This window comes from Chlorocebus sabaeus, chromosome 25 (assembly GCF_047675955.1).
Source record: "Chlorocebus sabaeus isolate Y175 chromosome 25, mChlSab1.0.hap1, whole genome shotgun sequence".
Taxonomy (NCBI): domain Eukaryota; kingdom Metazoa; phylum Chordata; class Mammalia; order Primates; family Cercopithecidae; genus Chlorocebus; species Chlorocebus sabaeus.
In genome coordinates this window covers 64,974,219-64,983,561 of record NC_132928.1, presented here as the reverse complement: position 1 = coordinate 64,983,561, position 9,343 = coordinate 64,974,219, and the positions used below count along the sequence as shown (strand labels likewise).

Below are 9,343 nucleotides of genomic sequence, written 5' to 3'. Positions count from 1 at the left end.
TTTAGTTTAGTTTAGTTTTGTTTTTTTGAGGTGGAGTTTTGCTCCATTGCCCAGGCTGGAATGCAATGACGTGATCTCGGCTCACTGCAACCTCCGCCTCCTGGGTTCAAGTAATTCTCCTGCCTCAGCCTCCCAAGTAGCTGGGATTACAGGCACCCACCACCACACCTGGCTAATTTTTCTATTTTTAGTAGAGATGGGGTTTCACCATGTTGGTCAGGTTGGTCTGGAACTCCTGACCTCAAATGATCTGCCCACCTCGGCCTCCCAAAGTGCCAGGATTACAGGCATGACCCACTGCGCCCAGGCTATATTTATTTTATAGAAGAGAAAATGGAGGCTCTGGAGTTTAGTACATTGAATTGCGTCCCCAAAAATGATATACTGGAGTCCTTACCTTCAGTACCTGTGAATGTTTTTGTAAGTATAAACACGCTAAAATGCAGTCATATTGGATTAGGGTAGGCCCAATTCAATGAGTCATGTCCTAAACCCAGTGACTGGAGAGGGAGATTTAGAGACACAGAGATCCAGAGTAAAGATGCCTGTGTCAAAATGCAGGCAGAAATTAGAATGATATACCTATTACCAAGGTATGCCAAGGATTGCCAACAGCTTCCAGAAGCTATGGAGAGTCAAAGAAAGTTCTTCACAAGCTTTCAGAGGGAGCGTTGTCTTGCTGAAAACTTGAATAAATTGTTTTGAGCAATTCAGTTTGTGATCATTTGTTATGGCAGCCCTTAGAAACTAATACTAGGGGTTGAATAATTATCTCTATTATCACACAATTAAAAAGTATCAAGGCCCAGATTAAAACATTTTCTTAGACTTGAGCATTGGGTCAGCATCAGTTTTGCCCAGATATAGTGAGTTGAACATGTAATGAAAGGTTCAACTGCTCTAGACTCTTCAATTGTTCTACAAGTCTCTTAAGTACTGCTACGGTCTGAGGATACAAAGAAGGCTATGATACAGTCTCTGCTTCCAGATGAGACCACCATTGCAAAGTTATAACTAAGAATTTTTACAGTGAAAGAGATCTGACCTAACCAACTCCATCTTGCTTCTAACCTCCAAGCTGTCCTTGTTCCTCCCAGGGTGTAGGCTGAACTAACTTTGGGAGGAATTTAGTTTATAGTTTATAGTTTGAAACAAAGACAGCTCTTTCCCAAAACAAACCCATTCCTGCCTGGGGGCTAGACTGCCTTTGCCAGACTAATTAGCCCAAGATTAGAAATTACGATTTGGGAGTCATGCAGCTGGAGGCTACAAGATTCTGACCCTCCCCAAATTGTTCCTGGAGATAATGTAACTGTTGTAAAGCCTAAGATCAGTGCTTGAGATATTTTGCAGACCCCGTACTTCATGGATCAGCTGGCACTACCCAGATGGATAAACTGTCTCATCTGAGCTTGTGGCCTCCACCCAGAAAGTAACTCTGAGCAAGAGGATAGCCGTGATGTCATCTGTGATCCAACCAATCAGCACTCCTGACTCATTGGCCCCCTCCCCACCAAATTATTCTTAAAAATTCTCATCCCCTGAATTCTTGATGAGATTGATTTGATTAATAATGAAATTCCAGGCTCCTGCAAAGCCAGCTCTGTGGGAATAACTCTTTATTGCAATTCCCCTGCCTTGATAAATCTGCTCTGTCTAGGCAGAAAGCAAGGTGAACCTACTGGGTGGTTACATAAGGAGCTCACAATATTTTATGCTGTTCCTGAATAGCAGCACAAGGAAACATTATTTCCTACTCTGTCTGCCTTGATATCACCACCATGCTATTCTTCTTAGGTATAGATATCTAGTTTAGTTTCCCTTTCTTTTTCAGCAGTTTACAATAATTATTCCTGTCTTTTGGCTTAAAATGTTTCTATTAAAAAGATAGCTTTGGCTGGGCGCAGTGACTCACGCCTGTAATCCCAGCACTTTGGGCGGCCGAGCTGGGAAGATCACCTGAGGTCAGGAGTTCGAGACCAGCCTGATTAATATGGTGAAACTGCAACTCTACTAAAAATACAAAAATTAGCCAGGCATGGTGGCGGGCACCTGTAGTCCCAGCTACTCAGGAGGCTGAGGCAGAAGAATCACTTGAACCCGGGAGGCAGAAGTTGCAGTGAGGTAAGATCGTGCCACTGCACTCCAGCCTGGGTGACAGTGCAAGATTTGGTCTAAATAAATAAATAAATTAAATAAAAAGATAGCTGTTAATCTTATTGTTGAAAGTAATGTATGTATTTCCTCTGACCATTTTTGAGATTTTTTTTCCATTGTTTTTCAGCAGTTATACCATCACATACCTAGGTGTGGTTTTAATTCAACCCAATATAAGTTCATAGATATTCTTGGATTTTTGGCTTGATGCCTTTCATCAGCTTTGGAAAATTTTCCGTCAATTTCTTTTCAGGTAGCAGTTTTTCCCCTAATTTCTCTCTCCTCCCCTTCAGGACTTCTATTACAAGCATATTAAACCTTGCCACCATGTTCTATTTATTTTGTAGGGTCTTTCATTTCCACCTCTTTTCTCTCTGCTTCAGTCTCTACTGACTTTTCTTCTGGTCTTCTGGCTTACCAGTGCCCTCTTCAGCTCTTTCATTTTCCTAGTAAACTTTAAAAAAAAAAGAAGAAGAAGAAGCAGGGTCTCACTTTGGTGCCCAGGCTGGAGTTGTGATCATAGCTCACTGCAATCTTGAACTCCTGGGGTCAAACAATCCTACCGCCTCATCCTCCTGAGTAGCTAAGACCACAGTTGAGTGCCACTATGCTCAGCTTTTTTTTTTTTTTTTTTTTTTTTTTTGGAGAGATAGTAGGTTACTATATTGCCCAGGCTGATGTCAAACTCCTAGCCTCAAGCAATGCTCTGGCCTTTGCCTCCCAAAGCACTGGGATTATAAGTATAAGCCACCATGCCCAGCCACACTCTCTCTTTTTTTTTTTTTTTTTTTTTGAGGCAAGGTCTCACTCTGTCACCCAGGTTATGGTGCAGTGGCATGATCATGGCTCACTGCAGCCTCAACTTCCCAGGCTCCAGTGATCTTCCCACCTCAGCCTCTGGAGTAGCTGGGACCACAGGTGCACACCACCACACCCAGTTTATTTGGGGTAGAGATGGGGTTTCACCATGTTACCCGGGCTGATCTTGAACTCCTGGGCTCAAGTAATCTACCCACCTCAGCCTCACAAAGTGCTGGGATAACAGGCGTGAGCCACCATGCCTGGCCCACCTTTTTTTTTTTTGTTTTGCTTTTTTTTTTTTTTTTTGTCAATTTGAGAGCAGGTACTGTTTATTAACTGACCAGCTTAGAAAAATAATCATGGTAGACACCTTAGTTCATTCTTCTAATAAGCCTGTTGATCTGGTCCTCCCTGTTGCCAGCATCTCCACCTTCTACAAAATGGGTGGTCTTTTTCATCATTCCACCTCATGGAGAAGATCATTTGAAGGGCCACAGGAAGTTATTTGCCTCTTTGAAGCATTTTCCAACAGTATAGATCTCATGAATCAGATCCTCCATGCAGATGATACCATATTTACCAAGAGATCGAGCAATCAAAGCGTTATCTGTCAAAGCAATTCACTTCTTATTGATTTTGCCATAACCACGCTTGTAGATTAGCTCATTTACTGACTTCAGATTGGGGTACCCCCATGCAATATATGGCTCTACAGTCCTCAGCACGTTAATCGAAGCCTTGTTGAGCTTCACAAAGGTTCCATTGAAGATTTGATGAAGGCGAAGAAGCTGCAATACCTTTTGGACCTTTGGGCTCACGCCATTGATACCTCTGATCCTGATGACAAATGCCAGTTTGGGTTCAGCAGGTACATAGAAGTTGCCAGCTTTTCTTGCCATCCTCACCATTCGAATTTCGGTTCTGTACATCTGCCTATATTCCTTGTGATAGTGCTTCGCTTTTTCATGGATAAGCTTCCTCCTTGCCTTTCGAAGCATCTTTTGGGCAAACTTCTTTCTCAGGTGCTTGATCTTCAGCTCTGCGAAATTCCTTCGCTTTTTCTTAAGGATTTCTGGCACAGCAGGAAGCTTCTCCTTCTTCTCTTCTACACCCTCCATGCTTCCGGCCAGAAAAAGAGCTGCTTTGTTTTTCAATTAACCCCATATACATTTTTATTTTTCTCCTTATAGCTTTTTCTCCAGAGTACCTTTTGCAATCTAACATGCTATTTACGAATTTGTTTACGTTTGTTTATTATTACTAGAAGGTGTGCTCCAGGATGGTCAATGTTGTCTGTTTTGTTTACAGTTGTATCCCTAATGCCTATGATAGCCTGGTACATAATGTGCAAATAAATGTTTGTTGAATGAATTTTTTTTTGGGAGGGGGTTGGATTTTTTGGAGACAGTCTCTCGCTCTGTCGTCCAGGCTGGAGTGCAGTGGCATGATCTCAGCTCACTGCAACCTCTGCATACTGGGCTCAAGTGATTCTCCTGTCTCAGCCTCCCAAGTAGCTGGGGCTACAGGCACCCACCACCACGCCCAGTTAATTTTTTGCATTTTTAGTAGAGATGGGGTTTCACCATGTTGGCCAGGTTAGTTTCGAACTCCTGACCTTGAGTTATCCACCCACCTCGGCCGCCCAACGTGCTGGGATTACAAGTGTGAGCCACCATGCACAGCCATGAATATTGTTAATTAAAGAAATGCAAATTAAAGTGATACATTTCTCGTGGGAATGCAAAATGATACTGATATGAATGGGGAGCAGTAGCTAGGGCTTCTCCTGAGGTCAATCTAAGGGTCCTCAGAAGAACAGCATGTTCATGCGTGGTTCAGTTTGCAGCACCATTTGGAATTTGATTGCTTTCCATTACTTATCTTTTGTGATTTTCAGTTTAAGGTCTCCTATTTCTTCACACTGATATTCAAGTTGTTCCTCTGGCTGTCAGGGGTTGCTCCCTCAGCTTTCCAGGCTTTGACTGGAGTGTGATGTATCCAAGAGCCTATTCCTGTAACACTCTGACGAAGGCTCTACCTCGGATTCCCAGCCAACGCACCAAAATGATACAGCTCTGATGAGTAGAGGAACACCTGGTTCTTCGTCTAGAGTCAAATTAGAAAAAACGACACAAACACACATGGAGTAGTTTTTAGGAGCAAGGAGTTTAATGGGGAAGAAAGAAAGAAGAAGCTCCCCTGTCCAGAGACAGAGGGAGGGGGGCTCCATAGAAGCTCCCCTGTACAGAGACGGGGTCGGGCAGGGGTGGCGGTTCCAAAGCTGAAAAACAGAACCCTCCACTTTCTTAATTTTAGTTATTAGATTGTTCAATTCCAGAATATCTTTTTATTTTATTATAGATTATAATTCTCTGCTGAAATTCTCCATATTTTTTCTATTTTTCTGGAACGTAAACATGACAGTTGAAGTCCACATGTAATAATTCCAATATCTGGACCTTTTCCATGTGGGTCTGACACTACTATTTTTTCTTTCTTTTTTTGTTTTGTTTTGTTTATTTCACATGTTTACTCATATGTGTACTAATTTTTTGATGATAATGAATATTGAATGTGGAAAATTCTGGAGATAATTTAAGATCCAGGTTGATATTATCTCCTTCTAGATATCACTACCAGGGTTTGTTGTTATCAGTGTTATCACTTCTGAGAGGCAGATAAGCATAATCAGGTAAATTTTTTTTTTTTTTTTTTTTTTTTTTTTTTTTTTGAGATGCATCTCACTCTGTCGCCCAGGCTGGAGTACAGTGGCCCGATCTTCACTCACTGCAACTTCCACCTCCCGGATTCAAGCGATTCTGCTGCCTCAGCCTCTGGAGTAGCTGGGATTACAGGCACCTGCCACCAAACCCAGCTAATTTTTGTATTTTTAGTAGAGACGGAGTTTCACCATCTTGACCAGGCTGGTCTTGAACTCCTGACCTCATGATCCACTGGCCTCAGCCTCCCAAAGTGCTGGGATTACAGGTGTCAGTCACCACACCTGGCCAGATGGGTCTTGCTTTACAGTAAAAAGGACAAACAAATTTCAGTTCTTCTGTTCATAAAAAGCCTCCATTATAGAGCATGAGCTTTCATGTATTGGCACAGGATAAAGAAAGATAAGTTTTGTATGGGAGGCAGTAAGGTATTATATGTTCATGTGTTGCAGTTCTCATCTATATTTCACTCCCAGTTTGTCCAGACAAGAAGAACTAAATCTAGGAAAAATCATGAAGTCGTATTCTCTCACTATTTTTTGATCTATTTGATAAGTACTGTCTTACTGTCAGCTACATCATAATTTGGGGAAGTGTCAGATAAAATAATTCTTTAATCCCAACTAATGTAGGTACTTAATATTGATTTACAAAAGATGGTTGCTATGAACTTATATATTTGCTATTGACTTTACAAAATGTGATGTAATGAAGAGAAACATAAAACTTCCCATCATTTTATCATCATTACTTAGTCTATTAAACTATTTTATGCTGCCTTGAAATTTGTTGAAATCCGAAGTGCTAATTCGAGAATGTATAATTCATTGATTATTCTCGTTTTTGTTTCTGTTTTTTGAGACAGTCTTGCTCTGTCACCTAGGTTGGAGTACAGTGGCTCAATCTTGGCTCACTGCAACCTCTGTCTTCCAGGTTCAAACGATTCCCCTGCCTCAGCCTCCCAGGTAGCTGGGATTACAGGTGTTCACCACCATGCCTGGCTAATTTTTATATTTTTAATAGAGACGTGGTTTCACCATGTTGGCTAGGCTGGTATTGAACTCTTGGCCTCAGGCAATCCACCCGCCTAGACCTCCCAAAGTGCTGGGATTATAGGCGTGAACCATTGCGCCCGGTAATTGCTCTTTACTTTTATCTATATATAATTTCAAAGTAACGAAAAGATTTCAGTCAATTAGTTCTATAATTGAGCTCTACTAATTTTTTATTTTAAAATATTTTGATACAGCAATTTACAAAAGATGCATAGAATGTTGGAGCTGGAAAGGATCTTAGATGTCTCTGTAGCCTTGCCCTTTTCTGAAACATGAATCCCTTCCACCAAAAATATTCTGAAAATACTTCACTTTGTATATGAAGATACAGACTCGACTTAATGGTAATTACAAGCAATAAGATTTTTTTTTTTTTTTTTTTTTTTAAAGAAAAAGAAAGAAAAATGGCCAGGTGTGGTGGCTCACACCTGTAATCCCAGCACTTTGGGAGGCTGAGGCAGGAGGATCACGAGGTCAGGAGTTCAAGACCAGCCTGACCAACATGGTGAAACCCCATCTCTATTAAAAATACAAAAATTAGCTGGGCTTGATGGAATGCACCTGTAATCCCAGCTACTTGGGAGGCTGAGGCAGAAGAATCGCTTGAACCCGGGAGATGGAGGTTGCAGTGAGCCGAGATAGTGCCACTGCACTCTAGCCAGAGCGAGACTCTGTCTCAAAAAAAAATTTTTTTTAATAAATAAATAATAAAAAGAAAAAAATCTGTAGTAGGAATTATCTCCTCTTCTTTCCTCTTTCTTCGATGTACTCAGATGTTTCCATGTGCCAGCCAACTAGGCCCTGAAGCTCCTCTCAATGCATTCACTGTCCATGGGCAGATATTCATAAACAAAGAGTTATATGAACAGTCTACAGAGGGACCAAAATAATTAGTAATTCGTTTGCCTGGAATAGTCAGAAAGGAATTTGAGCTGGATTTAGCCAATAAGAGGAGACAGAAAAATATTTGGGCCTCTTGCATGTGGGTCTGATACTACTGACTGTATTTCTGGTATAGCACATACAAATTCATAGACTTACGCATGTGCATGGCACACATGGGAAGCAGAAGTTCATGTAGAAGTAGTAATAAGAAATAAGGCTGGAGACCAGCCTGAGGATAGATTTTCAAAGTCCTGCAATGGCATGCAAACAAACACAAAGCTTCCAGGTATCCTAGAGCAAGAGAGCGACAAGAAACGTGTTGGGTTTCAGAAATACAATTTTGTCAGTATTTTAGATTGAAGTTGAGGATGTGGGCATACTGGGGACTGGGAAATTGATATGGTTATCCAGACGAGAGACGATGAGACACCAAGATTTCTTGAGCAGTGATTTATAATTGTCTTTATACATCTGTCTTCCTCATCTACATATGCCTCTGAGTTAAAGAGGTACTCTCAAGAGGATTTGGTGGTCAAGTGGCTGTGGGGTTGAAGGAGAAGAAAACATTTTTTGACTAAGCTGAATGGTTAGGTAGTGATGACCTTAATTTAGATAATAGATAAGGAAGTTTGCAGGCTTTGGTGATGCATAATATTTAAAACCAAACAAAACAAAAAAGATAAGAAAGAAGTACAAGAGGAGAATGATGAATTTAGTCAGTTTCCAGCTGACTTTTCAGTGTGGTATTCAGAGAAAAGTTTTGATAAGGTAGACATCTATAGAATGGCTTACCAATCCTTCCTTTCTCTTGACATCTCTTTACCCCATCCACATAGCTACTGCAAGATTTTCCTTCCTTTTACATGATTCTCATCCCCTGCCCAGAGTTGATGAACCAGGGAGAAGTGACATACTCTTTTTTTTTTTTTCTAAACAGGGTGGAGTGCCATGGTACAATCGTGACTCACTGCAGCCTCAACCTCCTAGGCTCAAATGATCCTCCCACCTCAGCCTTCTGAGTAGCTGGAACCACAGGCATGTGCCACTATGCCCAGCTAATTTTTGTATTTCTTCTAGAGATTGGGGTCTTGCTATGTTGCACAGGCTGGTCCTGAACTCTCGTGCCCAAACAATCCTCTTGCCCCAACTTCCCAAAGTGGGATTACAGGTGTGCGCCGCCATGCCTGGCAGCAACATACTCTTAATGATAGCTTGCTTTTGGGGAGGAAAATGAATTCTTTATTTTTTCTTTGAGCCACTTGTATTGCTAATATCAATGTGTACTCTTGTGATCAACTTCAGTTGCCGTGTTGGTTAAAATAGTGTTTGGGTACATGTATTAGCAGAACAATCACAGTTTTTTCAGAAAATAGATAATTATTGTTCTTATATAGTAAGTCCAGAGGTGGGTGGTCAAGGACTGATATGGTTTTACATATTGTTTGGAAATCCATATAGTTTTCCTTGAAATCAAGGATCCAAGCCATTTTTAGTTTCCTCTTCTTCCATCCCTAATGGCACCTTTAATTCTTCTGATCTGAAGATGACTATTTTATTTTCAGACATCACATTTATGCCCCAGGCAGCAATAAGAAAGAAAAGGGCAAAAGGCATGAACATGTGGAGTCTGTCCATTTTTACCACTTAAAAAAAAGAAAAAATAGCTTTCCCAGAAGTTCAGCCCAAGAAACTGCTTCTCAGATTGCATTGCCCAGAACTAAGACA

At 41.1% G+C, this 9,343-nt stretch overlaps 1 pseudogene; it reads right to left on the bottom strand.

The window, feature by feature from the left end:
- Window positions 1–3,283: 3,283 nt before the first annotated feature.
- Window positions 3,284–4,076, bottom strand: LOC103230700 (large ribosomal subunit protein uL30 pseudogene; annotated as a pseudogene).
- Window positions 4,077–9,343: the final 5,267 nt, after the last annotated feature.